This window comes from Pseudophryne corroboree, chromosome 8 (assembly GCF_028390025.1).
Source record: "Pseudophryne corroboree isolate aPseCor3 chromosome 8, aPseCor3.hap2, whole genome shotgun sequence".
Classification (NCBI taxonomy): Eukaryota; Metazoa; Chordata; class Amphibia; order Anura; family Myobatrachidae; genus Pseudophryne; species Pseudophryne corroboree.
In genome coordinates, this window is record NC_086451.1 from 160,959,615 (window position 1) to 160,981,499 (window position 21,885).

The window sequence follows — 21,885 nt, forward strand, 5'->3', positions numbered from 1 at the left end:
TCCGCAGCGGCGGACGGATGCCAGTCTGGTAAGTCGATTCCTGACAGTACCCCCTCCTTTAGGGGTGGACACCGAACACCCACGTGGCTTGGAGGGATGAGTGCTGTGGAAGACACGGACCAACCTAGGAGCATGGACATCAGATGAATTCACCCAGCTTCTCTCCTCTGGGCCATAACCGAACCAATCGACCAGGTACTGGAGACGTCCATACCGGCAACGAGAGTCCAGAATCTTGTTGATCTCAAATTCCACGCCCCGCTGAGTTCGAACCTTGGGACCTGCTGGAAGAGTATTCTGAAAGCGGTTTAGGACTAGAGGTCTGAGGAGAGAAATGTGAAAGGCATTAGGAATACGAAGTGAAGGTGGTAATTTCAACTTGTAAGCCACTGGGTTGATGACACTCTCAATAGGGTAAGGACCAATGAAGCGTGGTGCAAACTTCATGGATGGGACCCTGAGACGAAGGTTGCGGGTTGATAACCAAACCCTGTCCCCCGGTTTCAAATGGGGAACCGCACGTCTCTTGCGGTCGGCGTAGATCTTGTATCGACTGGAGGCTTTTTTGAGGGAAACATGAATTCTTTTCCAAATGGAGGAAAACTGAGTCAGAGCAGTAGTGGCAGCAGGAACATCCATGTGAGGGAGTTCTTGGAATTCAGGTACCCGGGGATGTTGCCCATAGACTGCAAAGAAAGGTGTCGTGTCTGTAGCAGTGTGGTAACGAAAGTTATGGGCAAACTCGGCCCATGGGAGCAGATTGAACCAATCATCCTGGGAGGATGTCACATATAACCTTAGAAAAGTCTCAAGTTCTTGATTGACTCTCTCTGTCTGCCCGTTCGTCTGAGGATGGTATGATGACGAGAATTTCAATTTTATCTGCATGGCAGAACAGAGGGCCCTCCAAAACCTTGCTACAAACTGTACCCCCCGATCAGATATTATTTCGGAGGGTAAACCGTGTAAACGGAAGATCTCCTGTAGGAAGATCTGGGCAAGTTTTGGGGCAGAAGGGAGACCCTGGAGAGGAACGAAATGAGCCATCTTGGAAAATCTGTCCACTACAACCCAAATAGTGTTATGTCCCTGAGAAGGTGGAAGATCAGTGATAAAATCCATTGATAGGTGAGACCAAGGACGATTAGGGACAGATAAGGGTTGTAACTGACCTGCTGGAGACTGACGAGGAGTCTTGTGCTGCACACATTTAGGACAGGATGCCACGAAATCCTGGATGTCCACTTTCATCTTCGGCCACCAATATGACGCAGAAAGGAACTTGAATGTCTTCAGGACACCAGGATGACCAGTGAACTTGGATCGGTGGGCCCAAGCTAGCAACTTGGGACGGAGTTCTGGGGAAACAAAAGTCTTACCCGGAGGTGGAGCTGGAGAGACTTGAGAGGCAGCGAAAACCACGGGACTCAGGATGGAATGTGGCACAGAGTCAGATGTTCCCTCTTCCGATTCCATGGACCGGGATAATGCGTCGGCTTTCACATTCTGTGAACCTGGGCGGAAATGAAGCCTAAAATTAAAACGTGAGAAAAACATAGCCCACCTGGACTGGCGAGGGTTAAGGCACTGAGCTGCTTTTAGGTATAGCAGGTTTTTATGATCCATGAAGATGTTAAACGGATGTTTAGCCCCTTCTAGGAGATATCTCCATTCCTCGAGAGCCAGTTTGATTGCCAGTAACTCTTGATCTCCCACGGAGTAGTTAGCTTCTGCGGGAAGAAACTTGCGAGAAAAGAATCCACAAGGGTGAACTTTCCCATCAGATCCCTTCTGGGAGAGAACAGCTCCAACCCCAACTGTAGAGGCATCTACCTCCAACTCGAACGGCCTGTTGACATCTGGCTGTGACAGCACTGGAGCAGACATAAAGGCTAGCTTGATCTTCCGGAAGGCTGCCAAGGCTTCTTCTGACCAGTTGGAATGATCTGCCCCTTTCCGAGTCAGGTTGGTAATAGGAGCGATGAGAGTGGAGAATCCTCGAATAAATTTTCTATAATAGTTGGCAAAACCCAGGAACCGCTGGATAGATTTGAGGGAGTTTGGAATGGACCAATTGGCAATGGCTTCCAATTTTGCCGGGTCCATCTGAAGATCCGATCCGGAAATTATATACCCCAGGAAGGGTATAGAGGGAACTTCGAAGGTACATTTAGATAATTTCCCGTAGAGACGGTTCTCACGAAGACGTCGGAGAACTTCACAGACTTGTAGGCGATGAGATGGAAGGTCTTGAGAAAAGATAAGAATATCATCTAAGTAAACAACAAGGTACTTATACAGGACATCACGAAAGATCTCGTTCACGAAGTGTTGGAATACCGCTGGAGCATTACTTAACCCAAATGGCATTACCAGGTATTCATAATGGCCATCTCGAGTGTTGAAGGCTGTCTTCCACTCGTCACCACTCCGGATTCTGATGAGATTATAGGCACCGCGGAGATCTAACTTGGTAAAAATGCGAGCCCCCTTAACTCTATCAAAAAGTTCGGTAATAAGTGGTAGAGGATAACTATTCTTGATGGTAATGTCATTGAGACCCCGATAGTCAATGCATGGACGTAGTCCACCATCCTTCTTTTTGACGAAGAAGAAACCTGCACCAGCGGGTGATGATGACGGACGGATGAATCCTTTCTGAAGATTCTCTCTGATGTAATTACTCATCGCCTCTGTTTCAGGAACAGACAAAGGGTAGGTGCGCCCCCTGGGTGGCTTCTTGCCAGGAAGGAGATCGATGGGACAATCCCATTCCCTATGGGGCGGCAGGATATCAGCAGCCTTTTCACAGAAGACGTCTGCGAAGTCTTGATAAGCTGCTGGGAGTGTTAGCTGTGACTTTACTTCGGTAGACTTGATGGGACACACTTGGGCTAAGCAGGAATGATGACAGTGTGAACTCCATGAGGTAAGCTGCAACGTTGTCCAGTCGAACTGTGGGTTATGTAGTTGAAGCCAAGGCATGCCCAAGACAATCTCCTGGGTGGCTTGAGGGATGACCAGGAACTTGATCACTTCTGAATGGAGAAATCCAACTCCCAGAACCACTGGGGTAGTTTGATGTGAAATGTTCCCTTTAGAGATTCTACTACCATCCACAGCAGTAATGTATACAGGATAAGAGAGTTCACAGGTAGACAAGCAAAATTTGTTTACCGCAGCTTGGGTGATAAAATTTCCTGCAGCACCGCAGTCCACTAATGCTGACGCAGACTGGAGCCCAACGGAAGTTTCTAGCGTCACTGGAAGAATGAGATCTTGTTGAGAAGGAGCTTGACTGAATGATCCTAACTTGACTCCTCCCTTACAAGTCAGGATCTGGCGTTTCCCGAACGCATCGTGCAGGAGTTAATTTGATGACCCGCAGCAGCACAGTATAGGCAAAGCCTCTCTCGTAATCTTCTTGTCCGCTCCTCAGGGGTTAGGCGGGACCTATTTACCTGCATAGGCTCGTCAGAAGAAGGAGGCTGAAACTGTACAGAAGGTATGAACCTTACTCTGCGAGGTTCACTCCGAGCGCGTTCATTATTGCGTTCGCGGATGCGAGAGTCCAGCTTTATACACAGGGAGATCAAGTCAGACAGTTGAACAGGGATGTCACGGGTTGCCAGTTCGTCCTTGATCCGATCCGAAAGTCCGTGCCAGAAGGTTGCTACCAGAGCTTGGTTGTTCCATTGGACTTCTGCAGCCAACGTCTGGAACTGGATGACATATTGTCCCATGCTTCGGTTACCTTGACGAAGTTGGATCAGGTCTGCCGAAGCTGATGTTGCACGACCAGGCTCGTCAAAGATCCGTCTAAAGGTTGACACGAAGTCTGAGTAGTTATTGATCAGAGGGTCAGCACGTTCCCACAGAGGAGACACCCAATTCAGAGCAGATCCAGAGAGTAAGGAAATGATGTAGGCAACCTTGGACCTTGGTGTAGGAAAGTTATGTGGCAATAACTCAAACTGTATTTCGCACTGATTAAGAAACCCGCGACATAATTTAGGACTGCCATCATATTTGCTCGGCACGGGCAGGTGCAGACGAGACACTGGAGCTGATGCAGCCGACATAGAAGAACTTACAGCACTGGCAGGTGCTGGGGTAACAGTAGGTGAGAGTACACTTGGCAGGGATTGCTGCAGTGTATCCAATCGGGAGGACATCCCTTGTAGAAAGTGAAGCATCTGCTGCTGCGCAACCTCTTGACCATCCAGACGGGAGACCAGATTCTGCAAGGCCTCTGACCCCACACTCCGTCCACCATCCGAGTCCATCGATCCTGGACTTACTGTCAGATTGTGTTTGGTCTGTGTCCCCGGAGGGGGCGCTAGTGGGTCAGTGGAGGTAGGAGGAAAGAGACGAGGAGGTTGTATCACGTTCTTGCGCATGAGCGCAATGGTATTTTATTTAGCAGATAAGTTTAAACAGAAATGCAGCAGAAATAATAAATCAGATGAGAAAGTCAAACACTTGGAATGATAACAAATAGTCTATGGTAATGGATGATAGGTGACTTGAGAAATCATATCCGGAAATATAAAACAACAGAATGAATGTCAATGAAATGATTCTGGTTTAGAAACCAGAGCAGGGTTTTAAAACAGAGAACTAAGGCAGTAGATGGATATTGCAAACCTGAGCATAAGCAGGAGACCAACTCACAGTGCAGGTGATGAGGCACTGGCAGCAGCAAGCTGTGTCACAGGTGGAGGAATGAACACACCTGGAGTTTAGTCTTCAACTGCAGGCTGAAGCACACAAGGTGGTGATGAGTGTGAAGCCCAATGCAGGTTGCTGGTATTGCTGAGCCTTGAAGTTCCACGGGAGCAAGCAGAATCACCAGGAGTATAAGTTCTTAGCAGAGAACCAGGAACTCAGGAGAAACAGGAGCCGATCCTTTCATGCAGGTTGTCAGAATGACACAAAGTCCAGGATGCCTGTGAGGTGAAACTGTAGCCTCCTATATACCCCAAGGTGTGCAGGGATTGGATGGAGGAAAGGACAGTGGGTGCGGCCACGCACCGGATTGGCCGCAGCATACTAGCTGTTTGGAAACTGTCATGGCGGCGCCCACGCCGCGGCCCAGCGGGGACGCGGCGCGCACACGCCCGCTGGCTCAGGAGTGTTCCCAGGACCTTGATGATGTCCCATGGCAGGGGCATAGGCGACAGGTGACCGCAGGGAGCCAGGACGGAGTCCGCAGCGGCGGACGGATGCCAGTCTGGTAAGTCGATTCCTGACACTAAACCAGTATCAGTGTATTTTCTATAGTGTTAAGTGTTCACTTGAGCGTCGGTGACGCTCAAGCAGCTTTGTAGTTAGTCAGGTTACACAAGGTTGCATTTACACCCTGTACTCACATTAAGGTATTCAGTGTATTTCATTGGTATAAGGTTTTAACATAAAGGTATAGTGTTGTGAGCGTCTGCATCGCTGGTGACCTCCTCGTGGTCTCGAGCGTACGCTACGCTACAGCGAATCATTCCCCTAGACATAGCCAATAACGTGTCCTGTGATCACTGGGCCGTGAGCGAACGTGACGCTTGAGCGTCTCGCCTACGGCTGAGCGATCGCTACGCCAATAGCGTACCATTACGGTACTTCTTAAGTAAACAGCGTACAGTGTTCTTAGCTTCATAAAGGGTTGTTTATACGACAAGGAATTTAGCATTGTCAATAGCTTTATTTTATTTTGTTTCTTCAAATATTGAATGCATATGTCTTTTAACTTTTTTTTTCAATATATAAACATTTTTATTATAAGATTTTCAATGACACAAGTACATCCAAGTTGCAGATTATGGGTTGTGAAGGACAAATCAACCATATAAACAATTTAAGCAATTTAAATTGCATGCAGGTAGTAGAATATCAAACTCCTTGGATGAGAGTTGGTCGTAATAAACTAGGATAGAAAAGAATAAAGTAGAAAATAAGATTTTAAACCTACCGGTAAATCTTTTTCTCGTAGTCCGTAGAGGGTGCTGGGGACTCCGTAAGGACCATGGGGATAGACGGGCTCCGCAGGAGACATGGGCACTTTAAGAAAGACTTTAGTTCTGGGTGTGCACTGGCTCCTCCCTCTATGCGCCTCTATGCCACAGTTAGAGAAACTGTGCCCAGAGGAGACTGACAGTATGAGGAAAGGATTTTGTTAATCCAGGGCAAGATTCATACCAGCCACACCAATCACACCGTATAACTTGTGATAAACTACCCAGTTATGAGTACGAAAAAACAACATACTGTAGCATCAGTGCAGGACCGATGCAACTATAACATAACCCTTATTGAAGCAATAACTATATACAAGTATTGCAGAAGTAGTCCGCACTTGGGACGGGCGCCCAGCATCCTCTACGGACTACGAGAAAAAGATTTACCGGTAGGTTTAAAATCTTATTTTCTCTAACGTCCTAGAGGATGCTGGGGACTCCGTAAGGACCATGGGGATTATACCAAAGCTCCAAAACGGGCGGGAGAGTGCGGATGACTCTGCAGCACCGATTGAGCAAACATGAGTTCCTCCTCAGCCAGGGTATCAAACTTATAGTATTTTGAAAAGGTGTTTGAACCTGACCAAGTAGCAGCTCGACACAGCTGTAGTGCCGAGACCCCTCGGGCAGCCGCCCAAGAAGAGCCCACTTTCCTCGTGGAATGGGCCTAGACCGATTTCGGTAACTGCAATCCAGCCATAGAATGCGCTTGCTGAATCGTGTTACAAATCCAGCGAGCAATAGCCTGCTTTGAAGCAGGGGCACCAATCTTGTTGGTTGCATACAGGACAAACAGCGCTTCAGTTTTCCTGACTCTAGCCGTCCTGGCCACGTAAATTTTCAAAGCCCTGACCACATCAAGTAACTCGGAATCCTCCAAGTCACGCGTAGCAAAAGGCACCACAATAGATTGGTTCATATGAAAAGATGAGACCACTTTTGGTAGGAATTGAGGATGGGTCCGCAATTCCGCTCTATCCACATGGAACACCAAATATGGGCTTTTATGTGACAAAGCCGCTAATTCCGACACTCGCCTAGCCGAAGCCAAGGCTAATAACATGACCACCTTCCACGTGAGATATGTTAACTCCACCGTTTTAAGGCTGCTAAAAACTGCTAGCGAGCAATCAACTCAGAATGACCCCCATAGTGTATTGCAAGAAAATATCTGTAAATCCAATGGTACCGTAAGTGCGGTATATACTCGCACTTCTTTGCGGTGCGAGAACATCTCCCCTAAGTGAAGTCAGCCCTATGAATAGAGTTTGTGTGATCCCTGTGCAGCAGTCACAGAAAGGGTTCATCTCTGCAGTTTGTCACTCAAATTACATTGTTGCATTTTTTCTAGAAGTGGATCTGAGAGCTGTTACCCGCAGACCAGCTACAATAATTATCCTGGGATAGTGCGCAAGGGCATAGAAGGGAGCGGCTCAAGAAAAGAGAAGTGGAAACAGACAGCAAACTAGGCTGGAGAGAGACCTGAGACAAAGAGATCTGAATTATACGAGAGCCGACCAGGGGAAACACAAATTATGCAGTCAAGTTTCCCACATTTGGGGAAATCGCAGGAGCAGCACACCCAGAGTGCAATGGGTGAGCCTTGCCCTGGGAGAAGCACCTTCATGATAATAGTATCTCACCTGGCAGGTAAGTAGGAGTTGGGCTAGAGCTGGGGAGGGTCGCTGCTCGGGCACCCCCCTGTCAAGTGAAGGAGATCCAACTGAGGCAGCACATGGAAACTCTCGAAAGAAGAACAAGGCTAGAGGAAGATCTGAGACAAAGAAATCTGACTTTTACCAGAGCTGACCAGAGGAAAGCACAAACACAGTCACTCACTACCACAAATAATGCAGTCAAGTTTCCCACGTTTGGGGAAATCACAGGGGTCAGCATACCCAGAATGCAATGAATGAACCTCACCCTGGGAGAACAATCTTCATGACCATGGTATCTCCTATGCAAAATAAGTATGATTTGGGATAGGGCTGGGGAGGGCCGCTGCTCAGGCACATCTCTGTCAAGTAAAGGAGATTCAACTGAGGCAGCACAAGGGAACTCTCATCTGGGGACAACAACTGCAGGGAGAACACATATTTTCAGATGAACATGGGAGGGCAGAAGGCTGCCTAATACTGAAGCACCCCCAAACAACAAACCAAATGCAACAACTAGTACAAGCATTCCTGGGGGAAGGTCTGCAGAAGACGGATTTGCATACGGTGATGTCATCCAAGCAGTGGGCCAAAGTTGGCTGGAACCCTCATCTGCATATGAAAAGAGAAAAGGGGTATGCAGGGCATGGCGGCCTTTTGCGGCGCTTGGATGACCCCTAGTTCGCATTAAATACCCCCACCCTCCTTCTGTGTGGGGCTCATGTTGGCCATGCCCCAGCCCCTGAAGCATTCAAGCTGATTTCTTGCAGCAGCTGGGCACTGTAACAGCTCCAGAGCTGCTCTGTAAGGCAAGTAAAAGGGTGTGGGCCCTGCAGCACTACCTGTAGTTTGCATTGTGCATTGTAAGGCACAAAGTAAGCAGACGGGAGGAGAAGTCAGGATAGTGCACAAGGGTATAGAAGGGAGGGGCTCAAGAAAAAAGAAGTGGAAACAGACAGCAAACTAGGCTGGAGAGAGACCTGAGACAAAGAGATCTGAATTATATGAGAGCCGACCAGGGGAAACACAAATTACGCAGTCAAGTTTCCCACATTTGGGGAAATCACAGGGGCAGCACACCCAGAGTGCAATGGGTGATCCTTGCCCAGGGAGAAGCAACTTCATGATCATAGTATCTCACCTGGCAGGTAAGTAGGAGTTGGGCTAGAGCTGGGGAGGGTCGCTGCTCGGGCAGCCCCCTGTCAAGTGAAGGAGATCCAACTGAGGCAGCACAAGGGAACTCTCGAAAGAAGAACAAGGTTAGAGGAAAATCTGAGACAAAGAAATCTGACTTTTACCAGAGCTGACCAGAGGAAAGCACAAACACAGTCCCCCACTATCACAAATAATGCAGTCGAGTTTCCCACATTTGTGGAAATCACAGGGGTCAGCATACCCAGAATGCAATGAATGAACCTCACCCTGGGAGAACAATCTTCATGACCATGATATCTCCTATGCAAAATAAGTATGATTTGGGATAGGGCTGGGGAGGGCCGCTGCTCAGGCACATCTCTGTCAAGTAAAGGAGATTCAACTGAGGCAGCACAAGGGAACTCTCATCTGGGGACAACAACTGCAGGGAGAACACATATTTTCAGATGAACATGGGAGGGCAGAAGGCTACCTAATACTGAAGCACCCCAAAACAACAAACAAAATGCAACAACTAGTGCAGGCATTCCTGGGGGAAGGCCTGCAGCAGATGGATTTGCATATGGTGATGTCATCCAAGCAGTGGGTCAAAGTTGGCTTCAACCCTCGTCTGCATATGAAAAGAGAAAAGGGGCGTGCAGGGCATGGCAGCCTTTTGCGGCGCTTGGATGACCCCTAGCTCGCATTAAACACCTCCACCCTCCTTCAGTGTGGGGCTCATGTTGGCTATGCCCCAGCCCCTGAAGCATTCAAGCTGATTTCTTGCAGCAGCTGGGCACTGTAACAGCTCCACAGCTGCTCTGTAAGGCAAATAAAAGGGTGTGGGACCTGCAGCACTACCTGTAGTTCGCATTGTGCGTTGGAAGGCAAAAAGTAAGCAGACGGGAGAAGTCAGGATAGTGCGCAAGGGCATAGAAGGGAGCGGCTCAAGAAAAGAGAAGTGGAAACAGACAGCAAACTAGGCTGGAGAGAGACCTGAGACAAAGAGATCTGAATTATACGAGAGCCGACCAGGGGAAACACAAATTATGCAGTCAAGTTTCCCACATTTGGGGAAATCGCAGGAGCAGCACACCCAGAGTGCAATGGGTGAGCCTTGCCCTGGGAGAAGCACCTTCATGATCATAGTATCTTACCTGGCAGGTAAGTAGGAGTTGGGCTAGAGCTGGGGAGGGTCGCTGCTCGGGCACCCCCCTGTCAAGTGAAGGAGATCCAACTGAGGCAGCACAAGGAAACTCTCGAAAGAAGAACAAGGCTAGAGGAAGATCTGAGACAAAGAAATCTGACTTTTACCAGAGCTGACCAGAGGAAAGCACAAACACAGTCACTCACTACCACAAATAATGCAGTCAAGTTTCCCACATTTGGGGAAATCAGAGCCGACCAGGGGAAACACAAATTATGCAGTCAAGTTTCCCACATTTGGGGAAATCGCAGGAGCAGCACACCCAGAGTGCAATGGGTGAGACTTGCCCTGGGAGAAGCACCTTCATGATCATAGTATCTCACCTGGCAGGTAAGTAGGATTTGGGATAGAGCTGGGGAGGGTCGCTGCTCGGGCACCCCCCTGTCAAGTGAAGTAGATCCAACTGAGGCAGCACAAGGAAACTCTCGATAGAAGAACAAGGCTAGAGGAAGATCTGAGACAAATAAATCTGACTTTTACCAGAGCTGACCAGAGGAAAGAACAAACACAGTCCCCCACTACCACAAATAATGCAGTCGAGTTTCCCACATTTGGGGAAATCATAGGGGTCAGCATACCCAGAATGCAATGAATGAACCTCACCCTGGGAGAACAATCTTCATGACCATGGTATCTCCTATGCAAAATAAGTATGACTTGGGATAGGGCTGGGGAGGGCCGCTGCTCAGGCACATCTCTGTCAAGTAAAGGAGATTCAACTGAGGCAGCACAAGGGAACTCTCATCTGGGGACAACAACTGCAGGGAGAACACATATTTTCAGATGAACATGGGAGGGCAGAAGGCTGCCTAATACTGAAGCACCCCCAAACAACAAACCAAATGCAACAACTAGTGCAAGCATTCCTGGGGGAAGGCCTGCAGCAGATGGATTTGCATATGGTGATGTCATCCAAGCAGTGGGTCAAAGTTGGCTTCAACCCTCGTCTGCATATGAAAAGAGAAAAGGGGCGTGCAGGGCATGGCGGCCTTTTGCGGCGCTTGGATGACCCCTAGTTCGCATTAAACACCTCCACCCTCCTTCGGTGTGGGGCTATGCCCCAGCCCCTGAAGCATTCAAGCTGATTTCTTGCAGCAGCTGGGCACTGTAACAGCTCCAGAGCTGCTCTGTAAGGCAAGTAAAAGGGTGTGGGCCCTGCAGCACTACCTGTAGTTTGCATTGTGCGTTGGAAGGCACAAAGTAAGCAGACGGGAGAAGTCAGGATAGTGCGCAAGGGCATAGAAGGGAGCAACTCAAGAAAAGAGAAGTGGAAACAGACAGCAAACTAGGCTGGAGAGAGACCTGAGACAAAGAGATCTGAATTATACGAGAGCCGACCAGGGGAAACACAAATTATGCAGTCAAGTGTCCAACATTTGGGGAAACCGCAGGAGCAGCACACCCAGAGTGCAATGGGTGAGCCTTGCCCTGGGAGAAGCACCTTCATGATCATAGTATCTCACCTGGCAGGTAAGTAGGAGTTGGGCTAGAGCTGGGGAGGGTCGCTGCTCGGGCACCCCCCTGTCAAGTGAAGGAGATCCAACTGAGGCAGCACATGGAAACTCTCGAAAGAAGAACAAGGCTAGAGGAAGATCTGAGACAAATAAATCTGACTTTTACCAGAGCTGACCAGAGGAAAGCACAAACACAGTCCCCCACTACCACAAATAATGCAGTCGAGTTTCCCACATTTGGGGAAATCACAGGGGTCAGCATACCCAGAATGCAATGAATGAACCTCACCCTGGGAGAACAATCTTCATGACCATGGTATCTCCTATGCAAAATAAGTATGATTTGGGATAGGGCTGGGGAGGGCCGCTGCTCAGGCACATCTCTGTCAAGAATTTATAAAGTCTATACATATATATAACCAAATGTCAATATATATATATAGAACCCAGCGCTCCTATCAAAACGTATCTATTTCACCAATTTGTTGCTTATTTAATCTTTATACATCTATTAATTTTCACCATATATTATAAAATGCTGCTCCCATAGGTAGTACTGTTCTACCAATAATAAACCAAATTTTAAAGATAATCACACTTGTTATCAAGGGAGCGCAAAAAATAAAATATACAAGCTCTTTATTTTTAAAAAATATATATAGACAGAAGAAACCCACATTCAATAAAATACAATGGAGTCAACATATATAGGCACCACTATCCATATCTAAATGTAATCAGGATCTATTTCATATTGCCCTTGATGACAACGGAATGTTTATTAAAGTGTCCAAAAAATCCTCCTGGATACAGCTGTTGTAATTTAATCGTTACTTTCCAATTGTAATTGATACATTAAATTCCTTCTTGTGGATGAACAGCAACAGTTGTAACCAACGCCTCTTATTAACTGCAGTTAAAGTTCATATGTAACTCACGTGAGTAATGAAAGAAAACAGGGGGAGAGCGCTGTGATGGTTGGTGAAACACAGCGGTATGCTACGACCCCCGTTAACCGTGGCTGGATCTTATTGGCACTCGCGGTCGGGATATTTCTCCCTGCCGTGGGGTAGAGACCTCCTTTTGCTCGGTCTCAAATTGCTTTTTCCCCTTCACCGCTGTCTTTACATCAGACGTCCGCCGTGATGTAGCTCGTTCATGAACGGGCTTATATCTCAGCAATCAGAGTGTCTGGTAATCACCTTACTTACGCGTTTCTCCGCTGTTATCCAAGAGCGGTTTCGTCAGAGGATACATCAGCAGCCTAGCAGGCTCTTTTTAAAATGCACCGGACCAATAGCATTACTAATTAGTTGATTGGATACATACATGTACTAATTGGATGCATACATGTAATGACTCACATATGGAACAACTTTCTAATTGCAATTGCACATATAAAGGCATTTCATAATATAAAAATAAGCAACATGGTGATTAAAAATAATAATAAAATAAGCAACAAGGTGGTTTAAAAAATAACAGAACATATATAATCTATATACAGATTAACCTATAATCTTTCAATCAATACCTCATATCTATAATCACATATACATAATTCAGAGACTCAGCACTAAGGATCCCCATTTACTTATATAAAACCTTTTAGGGTAACATAAATCCATGCCACTACTAAAGCAGTTCTTGTGGCGCAGGGGAAACATCACCTGCACTCTATGCAGCTAGTCCCATGTTCGAATCCAACCTGCTCAGCTTAACATCCATATTATTTATTTACTTTTAATGGGATCATTCTATCAATTCATTTTTACCTTTAATTTTTGTTAATATTATTTCTATATTTCATTATTTTAACCCCTGGAATAACTACATTGCTGTTTAAACAACAAAAAGAATTGAAGAAAAAATAAATATTAAACAGACAATTTAAGGATTCGAAGATTTAAATATTTAAAGATTTTAAAATTTAAAACAGGGAGGGGGGGGGAGGGAGGGGGGCCTTTTGGGAGAAGGAGGGGAAAAAAATAAAAATAGAAAAATATATATATATAGAACCAAGAGAAAGTGTAAAAAGAGGATGGAGGAAGAAATCTGATGTTCATCATTACTAGTGGATTTTACTAAAGAACTTTAAAGGAACACACACAACATGATTATACAGTTTCATCCTAAGAGGAAAGCTGTTTCCAAAATAGCTACTTCTAATAATTTTGTTTATTTATTAAACATACAATAAATGGATATTCAATAAATAATATATTAGGTAAATCAATAGAAAAAATCTTCAGAGACTGCCAATGTTGTTCAGTTCGATGCTCTCATTCAGACCATCAGGTGTAAGGGTACCCAAAGAAAAAATCCAAAATGCCTCCCTTGTCAAGTAAAGGAGATTCAACTGAGGCAGCACAAGGGAACTCTCATCTGGGGACAACAACTGCAGGGAGAACACATATTTTCAGATAAACATGGGAGGGCAGAAGGCTGCCTAATACTGAAGCACCCCCAAACAACAAACCAAATGCAACAACTAGTACAAGCATTCCTGGGGGAAGGCCTGCAGCAGATGGATTTGCATATGGTGATGTCATCCAAGCAGTGGGTCAAAGTTGGCTTCAACCCTCGTCTGCATATGAAAAGAGAAAAGGGGCGTGCAGGGCATGGCGGCCTTTTGCGGCGCTTGGATGACCCCTAGTTCGCATTAAACACCTCCACCCTACTTCGGTGTGGGGCTCATGTTGGCTATGCCCCAGCCCCTGAAGCATTCAAGCTTTGCATTGTACCTGGGTGATCCTTGTCCTGGGAGAAGCAACTTCATGATCATAGTATCTCACCTGGCAGGTAAGTAGGAGTTGGGCTAGAGCTGGGGAGGGTCGCTGCTCGGGCACCCCCCTGTCAAGTGAAGTAGATCCAACTGAGGCAGCACAAGGAAACTCTCGATAGAAGAACAAGGCTAGAGGAAGATCTGAGACAAATAAATCTGACTTTTACCAGAGCTGACCAGAGGAAAGAACAAACACAGTCCCCCACTACCACAAATAATGCAGTCGAGTTTCCCACATTTGTGGAAATCACAGGGGTCAGCATACCCAGAATGCAATCAATGAACCTCACCCTGGGAGAACAATCTTCATGACCATGGTATCTCCTATGCAAAATAAGTATGACTTGGGATAGGGCTGGGGAGGGCCGCTGCTCAGGCACATCTCTGTCATGTAAAGGAGATTCAACTGAGGCAGCACAAGGGAACTCTCATCTGGGGACAACAACTGCAGGGAGAACACATATTTTCAGATGAACATGGGAGGGCAGAAGGCTGCCTAATACTGAAGCACCCCCAAACAACAAACCAAATGCAACAACTAGTGCAAGCATTCCTGGGGGAAGGCCTGCAGCAGATGGATCCAATAACAGCTCCAGAGTTGCTCTACAAGACAAGTAAAAGGGTGTGAGCCCTGCAGCACCACCTGTACTTTGCATACACACATATAGGACAGCATCTCTTATATGCCCCAGGGTCAATAAAATAGTATCCTTATCTAGGGTATCCATCCCCTCAGATAAGGTATCCGTCCATGCTGCTACAGCACTACACACCCAGGCCGACGCAATTGCCGGTCTGAGTAAGGTACCCGAATGTGTATAAATGGACTTCAGGGTTATCTCCTGTTTGCGGTCAGCAGACTCTTTGAGGGTAGCCGTATCCTGGGACGGGAGGGCTACCTTCTTGGATAAGCGTGTTAATGCTTTGTCCACCCTAGGGGAGGATTCCCATCTTAACCTATCCATTGATGGGAAAGGATACGCCATAAGAATCCTTTTGGAAATCTGCAGTCTTTTATCTTGAGATTCCCAGGCTTTTTCACATAACTCGTTCAGCTCGTGTGAGGGGGGAAAGGTTACCTCAGGCTTCTTTCCCTTGTACTTATGTACCCTCTTGTCAGGGACAGGGGGTTCCTCTGTGATGTGCAAAACATCTTTTATTGCCATAATCCTATATCGAATGGATTTTGCCAATTTTGGCTGTAACTTTGCATCATCGTAATCGACACTGGAGTCAGAATCCGTGTCAGTATCTGTGTCAACAATCTGGGATAGTGGGCGCTTATGAGACCCTGACAGTCCCTGCGACATAGGATCAGGCATGGGTTGAGACCCTGACTGTCCCAAAGCTTCAGCCTTGTCTAATCTTTTGTGCACTGAGTTTACACTAGCATTTAAAACATTCCACATATCCATCCAATCAGCTGTCGCAGAGACACCACATTAATTTGCTCCCGCTCCTCTCTAATATAGCCTTCTTCCTCAGACATGTCGACACACGTGTACCGACACACCACACACACAGGGAATGCTTTTTCTGAAAACAGTTTCCCCACAAGGCCCTTTGGAGAGACAGAGAGAGAGAGTATGCCAGCACACACCCCAGCGCTATATAACCCAGGAATAACACAGTAACTTAATGTTTGCCCAGTAGTGCTGCTGTATGTAATTTGCGCCGAATTATGTGCCCCCCCCCCTCTTTTCAACCCTCTTGTCTACCGTGGTTTCAGCAGGCGAGAGTCTGGGGAGCTGCCTCAGCGGTGCTGTGGAGAAAAAATGGCGCTGGTGAGTGCTGAGGGAGAAGCCCCGCCCCCTCGGCGGCGGGCTTCTGTCCCGCTTAAACTGTAAAATTGGCGGGGGCTCATACATATATACAGTGCTCAGCTGTATATATGTTATATTTTTGGCAAAAAGAGGTTTATATTGCTGCCCAGGGCGCCCTGCACCCTTACAGTGACCAGAGTATGTGAGGTGTATGGGAGCAATGGCGCACAGCTGCAGTGCTGTGCATTACTTCAGTGAAGATCATGAAGTCTTCTGCCACCGCTGAAGTCTCTTTTCTTCTCATACTCACCCGGCTTCTATCTTCCGGCTCTGCGAGGGGGACGGCGGCGCGGCTCTGGGACGGACGGCGAGGGTGAGATCCTGCGTACCAATCCCGCTGGAGCTAATGGTGTCCAGTAGCCTAAGAAGCAGGACCTTGCAACTCAGAGAGTAGGGCTGCTTCTCTCCCCTCAGTCCCTCGATGCAGGGAGTCTGTTGCCAGCAGTGCTCCCTGAAAATTAAAAACCTAACAAAATACTTTCTGTCAGAAAGCTCAGGAGAGCTCCTGAAAAGCACACAGTTTCCACTGGGCACAGTATCAAACTGAGGTATGGAGGAGGGGCATAGAGGGAGGAGCCACTGCACACCAAGAACTAAAGTCTTTCTTAAAGTGCCCATGTCTCCTGCGGAGCCCGTCTATCCCCATGGTCCTTACAGAGTCCCCAGCATCCTCTAGGACGTTAGAGAAAATAGGATTTTAATACCTACCGGTAAATCCTTTTCTCTTAGTCCGTAGAGGATGCAGGGCACCCGTCCCAGTGCGTACTGTGTCTGCAGTTATTAAATGGCCCTTAACTCCAGAACATTTATGTGGAGACAACTTTCCCGACTTGACCATCTTCCTTGGATGTTTTCCCCCTGTGTGACTGCTCCCCAGCCTCGGAGGGTTGCATCCGTGGTCCCTAGGATCCAGTCCTGGATCCCGAACCATCGCCCCTCTAGGAGGTGAGAACTGTGCAGCCGCCAATGGAGTGATATTCTGGTCTTGGAAGATAGGATTATCCTCCGGTGCATGTGTAGGTGGGATCCGGACCACTTGTCCAACAGGTCCCACTGGAACACTCTAGCATGGAACCTGCCAAACTGAATGGCCTCGTAGGCCGCAACCATCTTCCCCAGCAACCGAATGCATTGATGGATTAACACTCTTGCTGGTTTCAGAATTTGTTTGACCAGACTCTGGATCTCCATAGCCTTTCCACTGGAAGAAAACCTCTTCTGTGTCCAGTATCACTCCCAAAAACAACAACCGCGTCATTGGGACCAACTGCGATTTTGGCAAGTTTAGGAGCCAACCATGTTGTTGAAGAACTGTCAGGGAGAGTGCAATGTTTTGCAACAACTGGTCCCTGGATCTCGCCTTTATCAAGAGATCATCCAAGTACGGGATAATTGTGACTCCTTGCTTGCGAAGGAGAACCATCATTTCCGCCATCACCCTGGTGAAAATCCTCGGAGCCGTGGAGAGACCAAACGGCAACGTCTGAAATTGGTAATGACAATACTGAATTGCAAACCTCAGGTAGCTTGATGCAGTGGCTAAACGGAACATGTAAGTAGGCATCCTTATGTCTACCAAAACCATGAAATCTCCTTCCTCCGGACTGGAGATCCCTACCCTGAGAGATTCCATCTTGAAATTGAATTTCTTTAGGTAGAAATTGAGGGATTTCAGATTTCAGATTGGTCTGACTGAGCCTTCCGGCTTCGGGACCACGAAGAGGCTTGAATAAAAGCCTTCTCCCTGCTGACTAAGGCCGATTTGAACAATCGGTGAGGGGGAACGTCTTGAAACCCCAGTTTGTACCCTTGGGACACTATTTGTAAAACCCACGAGTCCAGGTCCAAATTATTCCAGAACTGACTGAAGTGTTTTAGACGTGCCCCCACTGGTGTGGGCTCCTGCAAGAGAGCCCCAGCGTCATGCAGTGGATTTGGCAGAAGCAGAGGACGATCTCTGCTCCTGCGATCTTGAAGAGGCTACAGACCTCTTCCCTCTTCTCCTTCCTCTACCTGCAAAGAAAGGGGAATCTTAACTTCTTGCATATCTATTGGGCCAAAATGACTGCGTTAGATAATGATGCGTCTTCATCCGTTGAGAGGGAACATAGGGCAAGAAGGTTGACTTACCTGCGGGAGCTGCTGAGATCAAATTAACTAGGCCGTCGCCAAACAAGGCTTCACCTTCATAGGGAAGAGACTCCCTTTCTTCTTGGAGTCAGCATCAGCATTCCCTTGGTGAATCCACAATGCCCTCCTATCCGAGACTGCCATGAAATTGGCCCGTGAACTCAAGAGTCCTATATCCCTTGCAGTCGTAAGTATGCTGCAGTGTCCTTGATATGATCCAACGTAAGGAGCATCCCATGTCTCCAGGATATCTATATCGGATGACAAGGTATTCGACCAATTCTTGAATACTACTACTCACCCATGCGCATGTAATGGCAGGTCTAAGTAATGTACCCGTGGTTACATAACTAGAAATAATGTAGCTTCCTGCATACGATCCGCTGGATTTGTGACAGGGCCCCATGCAGAACAGGGGGTGATTCCCACTTTATTCTGTCCGCGGCAGGAAATGAATAAACAACCGGAAACCTTTTGGGGATTTGAAACCATCTTGTCGAGCTGGCCCAGACTTTCTCAAACAGAGATGGAGGAACGTTACATCAGCTTTCATTATATATCTATATATATACATACATATAGACCCCTTTGTCAGGAACAGCAGGGTCCTCAGTGATGTTAATATGTCCTTAATATCCACAATCATGTACTGAATGCTCCTTGCCAATATTGGATCTAATCAGGAAATATTATGGTCGACATAGGAATCAGTATCCGAGTCAGTATCAGTGTGTAGTAACTGGGCAAAATAACATTTTTGCGGGGCCTGAGGGAAAAGAAGCATAGCCATGAACATCACATCTTTTCTCTACGTCTGTGTCTGGGACACAGATTTATCCAACCTCACTCTGATATTACTGAAACTTTCACCCAGTCAGTTATTGGTGGTGCCAACAGGGCCACCATCATATGTCTGCATTCCTAATATAGTTTCCTCTTGGGAAAAACATTCAGCCACCGACATGTTGACACACATGTACCAAGTACCCACAGACACATCGGCTTATGGGGGATAGACCTACAGTAAATCTGTCAGAGGGACAGATGGGATTTTTCAGCTCACAACCCAGCGTCAAAAGTACACAGTCTGGGAAATAATAAACTCTATAGTGATAGACTTGTAACGCTCTATAGATGTGCTGGTGAGGTGAGGAAGAAGCCCCGCCGCTGTAATGGCACGCTTCTGTCCCGCTCAGAAACAAATAATTAATTACGCTGGTGGGGTAAGGACAGTGCCCAGGCACTAATGTCCACTTTTGCCAGCCTTTTGTGAGGAATTTATGCTGCCCAGGGTGCCCCCCCCCCCCCCAACGCCCTGCACCCTGCAGTGCCTGTATTTGTGTGGGAGCATGGCGCACAGCATTCCGCTCGCTGCGTGGTACCTCAGAATGCCATCTGTTCTTCTGCTACTCGCCTGTCTTCTGACTTCTGGCTCTGTAAGGGGGTGATGGCAGGCTACGGGAGTGGGCATCTAGGCGTACCCAGCGATCAGCACCCTCAGGAGCTAATGGTGTCCTGTCAGCCAGAAGTAGAGCCATTGAACTCACTAGAAGTTGGTCATACTTCTCTCCCCTAAGTCCCACGAAGCAGGGAGACTGTTGCCAGCAGCCTCCCTGAAAATAAGAAAAACTAACATAAGTCTTTTCAGAGAAACTCAGTAGAGCTCCCCTGTAGTGCATCCAGTCTCACTGGGCACAATTCTAAAACTGGAGTCTGGAGGAAGGGCATAGAGGGAGGAGACAGTTCACACCCTTTGAAAGTCTTAAAGTGCCCATGTCTCCTGCGGATCCCGTCTATACCCCATGGTTCTTAATGTGATCCCAGCATCCTCTAGGACGTATGAGAAAACAAATAACGCACACACGAGGAGAGAACAAAGGAAGGGGGGGGGGTAAGGTAAGGTAGTAAAGGCATATTGGATAAACTACAACCTTATACATATTCATTAATGTACCAGTAGTTAGAAGTAGAAGAGCTCTAACAGAAACCACAAAGCTTATCTAAAGCCACACCACACTGGATATGCCCAATCTCATTTGATCTTTGAAGCAAAGCAGTATTGGACTTTGTTACTACCAAGCAGTCTCCCATCCATGTATTATCAGATTCTTTAGGTGTTTTTAAACTACCAACACCCTTTTCTTGGTACATTTAATTTTTACATGTATTCTTTTATGTACCAGAAGTTAGAAGTAGAAAAGCTCTAACAGAAACCACCAGCTCATCTACAGCCACAGCACACTGGATTTGCCCAATCTCTCCTGATCATGGAAGCTGAGCAGTGTTGGTCCTGGTTTTAGTACTTGGATGGGAGACCACCAGGAAATACCAGGAGCTGTGTGTATTTTTACAATACCAACACCGTTCTCTTGATGCATTCCATTTTGAAACATTGGGGCAGATCTATTAAGCCTGGTGAACTGATAAAGTGCAAGGTGATAAAGTACCAGCCAGTCAGCTCCTAACTGTCATTTTTCAAACCCAGCCTGTGACATGGCAATTAGGAGCTGATTGGCTGGTACTTTATCACCATGCAAATTATCATTCCACCAGGTTTAATAAATCGGCCGCTTATTCATTTATGTACTAGTAGTTAGAAGTAGAAGAACTCTAACAGAAACCACTAAGCTCATCTACAGCCACACCACACTGTATATGCCCAATATCACCTGATCTTAGGCCTGGTTTGTTCTTGGATGTGAGACCACCTGGGAATACCAGGTGCTGTAGGTAGTTTTATACTACCAACACCGTTCTCTTGATGCATTCTATTTTGAAACTTATTCATTGATGTAGAAGTTAGAAACAGCAAAAATCATCTACAGCCGCATCACACTGGATATGTCCAATCTCATCTGATGTTGGAAGCTAAGCAGTGTTGTGCCTGGTTAGTTTTTGGATTTCAGGTCCTGCCTTCTGGTTTGGCAACGGCACCTCGGAAATTCACCAAGGTCATGGCCGTGATGACGACCCTTCACCATCGGTGGACCAGGGAGGAATCTCTCCTCCCGATAAACATTCTGGAATTGCGGGCAGTGTTCAATTCATTGATACTGGCCCTGCCTCTAGTACAGAACAGGCCTGTTCAAGTACAATCGGACAATGCCACCACGGTAGTGTACACAAATCATCAAGTCGGCACTCGAAACTGCATGGCAAAGCTGGAAGTATAAAAAAATCCTCAGTTGGGTAGAACGTCATCTGCCAGCAATATCGGCAGTGTTCATTCCCGGAGTCCTCAACTGGGAAGCAGATTTCCTCAGTCGTCAGGACGTTCACGCTGGAGAGTGGAGAGGCTGCAGCAGAAATATCTGCACTGGTGTCAGTAGGTGACTGAGGCAGGGATGACTGGGAGATAGTGGGTGACTGAAGCATGTATGAGTGGGATATAGTGGGTGACTGAAGCCGGGGTGACTGGGAGATAGTGGGTGACTGATGCAGGGGTGACAGTGATAGTGGGTGACTTAGGCAGGGGTGACAGGGAGATAGTTGGTTACTGAGGGAGGGGTGATAGGAAGGGGTTGGGTAAGTATGGGAAGAAAGTGGGTGACAGGGATAATAAATGAATAAGGCAGGGATGATAGGGAGATAGTGGATGACTGTGGCAGGGGTGACAGGGACAGTGAGAGACTGAGGCAGGGGTCGCAGGTATAGTGGTTGACTGAGGCAGCGGTGACTGGGAGATAGTG

General features: G+C 47.2%; 8 non-coding genes and 2 pseudogenes across 8 annotated transcripts; all 10 read right to left on the reverse strand.

Annotated features, from left to right (window-relative positions):
* Window positions 1-7,503: 7,503 nt before the first annotated feature.
* On the reverse strand, window positions 7,504-7,666 carry LOC134952361 (U1 spliceosomal RNA). The gene has a single exon (XR_010184903.1). It is a non-coding gene; the product is annotated as a U1 spliceosomal RNA (small nuclear RNA).
* A 152-nt stretch (window positions 7,667-7,818) lies between these two features.
* Window positions 7,819-7,982, reverse strand: LOC134951328 (U1 spliceosomal RNA). Its single transcript, XR_010184089.1, has one exon. It is a non-coding gene; the product is annotated as a U1 spliceosomal RNA (small nuclear RNA).
* Window positions 7,983-8,677: 695 nt separating this feature from the next.
* LOC134953283 (U1 spliceosomal RNA) lies at window positions 8,678-8,819 on the reverse strand (annotated as a pseudogene).
* A 152-nt stretch (window positions 8,820-8,971) lies between these two features.
* Window positions 8,972-9,135, reverse strand: LOC134951003 (U1 spliceosomal RNA). The gene has a single exon (XR_010183821.1). It is a non-coding gene; the product is annotated as a U1 spliceosomal RNA (small nuclear RNA).
* Window positions 9,136-9,806: 671 nt separating this feature from the next.
* On the reverse strand, window positions 9,807-9,969 carry LOC134952466 (U1 spliceosomal RNA). The gene has a single exon (XR_010184981.1). It is a non-coding gene; the product is annotated as a U1 spliceosomal RNA (small nuclear RNA).
* A 152-nt stretch (window positions 9,970-10,121) lies between these two features.
* LOC134952125 (U1 spliceosomal RNA) lies at window positions 10,122-10,342 on the reverse strand (annotated as a pseudogene).
* A 152-nt stretch (window positions 10,343-10,494) lies between these two features.
* LOC134950626 (U1 spliceosomal RNA) lies at window positions 10,495-10,658 on the reverse strand. The gene has a single exon (XR_010183512.1). It is a non-coding gene; the product is annotated as a U1 spliceosomal RNA (small nuclear RNA).
* A 661-nt stretch (window positions 10,659-11,319) lies between these two features.
* On the reverse strand, window positions 11,320-11,482 carry LOC134952859 (U1 spliceosomal RNA). Its single transcript, XR_010185244.1, has one exon. It is a non-coding gene; the product is annotated as a U1 spliceosomal RNA (small nuclear RNA).
* A 152-nt stretch (window positions 11,483-11,634) lies between these two features.
* Window positions 11,635-11,798, reverse strand: LOC134950310 (U1 spliceosomal RNA). The gene has a single exon (XR_010183251.1). It is a non-coding gene; the product is annotated as a U1 spliceosomal RNA (small nuclear RNA).
* Window positions 11,799-14,420: 2,622 nt separating this feature from the next.
* On the reverse strand, window positions 14,421-14,584 carry LOC134951773 (U1 spliceosomal RNA). The gene has a single exon (XR_010184451.1). It is a non-coding gene; the product is annotated as a U1 spliceosomal RNA (small nuclear RNA).
* Between the last annotated feature and the right edge of the window lie 7,301 nt (window positions 14,585-21,885).